Source organism: Limulus polyphemus, unplaced genomic scaffold (genome assembly GCF_000517525.1).
Source record: "Limulus polyphemus unplaced genomic scaffold, Limulus_polyphemus-2.1.2 Scaffold2694, whole genome shotgun sequence".
NCBI classification, from domain to species: domain Eukaryota; kingdom Metazoa; phylum Arthropoda; class Merostomata; order Xiphosura; family Limulidae; genus Limulus; species Limulus polyphemus.
In genome coordinates, this window is record NW_013668304.1 from 120,051 (window position 1) to 121,791 (window position 1,741).

Genomic DNA, 1,741 nt, shown 5'->3' on the forward strand with positions numbered 1-1,741 from the left:
AATGAAAGAAGTATCCCCGAAAGTGTCCAAAGAATCCCCCTGACCATGAGAGATATATATTTGAGCCAGGTATATTCTTCGCCCCTGTGCAGTGTGTTTCATGGACAAGGGCGAAAATTGTGAGGTGTAGAGTGGCTAGGGCATGTCGGACAGTACTCTGAAAGTCAACTACATCCAAAACCTCCTCACAGGGGTAGGATGAGAATCATACTATCTTCACCTTAAACCCAAGAATCAGGTATTAAGATCTGCACTGATTTCTGGGTATGCCACGAGGATTCTCATTGTTTTATTGATCAGGGAATAGACATCTAGTATCGAAAGCACGTTGATCACATATAATAAACTCCCCCAACCGTGGCATAGGCAAGCACCATTCAAAAGCAATATCATCCCCACAAGAAGAAAACAAGAGATATTCAAGGAGCACCAGAGCAATCCCATGTACCACCACTGTGACTAAAGACACAGATGGAGAAACTGAGGGAGGAAAATAAACAACCTGTACTCGTGGGAGGAGTTATTTTGATTGGTTCACTCTAATCCAAAACCTCAACTGGGAACTGACTTCCACACAAAGGTAGGATGAGGTCTCCCAATTGAGGGGGGGGGATGATATTGTGATAGCTCAACTCCAGTATATATGTAGTATGTATCAGGAGGCCACTCCAGTGTTTGTGTAAAAAAGAATTTGGAGGTCACATCAGCTCGTAAGGCAACACCTCAAATCCCTTGGTTGTGTAAACAATATCAGGAGGCCACTTCAACCAGGAAGGCAAGGGCTCAATTCCAGTGGTTGTGTAAATGTTAGTAGGAGGCCATGTCAACCATGAACACAACGGCTCAACTCCAGTGGTTGTGTAAACGTTAGTAGGAGGCCACATCATCTGTGAAGGTAATGGCTTAACTTCAGTGGTTGTGTAAATGGTAGTAGTAGGCCATGTCATCCAGTAAGGAGACGGCTCAACTCCAGTGAGGTTGTGTTACCATGATCAAGAGGCCACATCGTATCTACACCAGCAGAACATCACTGCTCTACTCTCAACTGAATGGTTTGAAGTTTTTATGTGTAGAACTCATCCAGGAGGGTGCCTCCTTGGTCAACCACCCCAATGGATTGGAACTGGAAGTGGTAAGGCCAGTGGATTTGAATATTGGAAGGTCACTTGTGGCAGGTCATCAAGTAGTACGTATAACAGTGGCCAATTTCTCTAAATGTGAGCAGACACTTAAGGAAGGGGCATTGTTGGTGTGTGCCAGGAGGTAGAGCCAGTCAATGTTAAGGCAAGAAATACAACCATAAAGAGCACAAAACATTAGCTATTACACTGCTAAAGCATTTATTATAACTTAATAACACACGTATCTATTCTAAGGACGTATAAAGCAAATAAAATAGCATGTTATAGAAAAAATGAATACTTGGGTTTTTGGATACTAATCCTGATGTCCCTCGCTGGTACGGCAGTAAGTCTACGGATTTAGAACGCTCAAATCAGGGGTTCGATTCCCCTCGGTGGACACAGCAGATAGGCCGATGTGGCTTTGCTATAAGAAAAACACACACTAATCCTGATTTTTTTTCAGATATAAACTTTTATAGTAATTTAATATTTCATCATTAAAAAAATTATAAATCACCAGGAATTATTTTTTATGAATATTTGTAAAGAAAATGATGAAGTATGCTGAGAAATCTTCAACTGATATTCAATAGTAACTCTACTGTAAAAATCTGGAA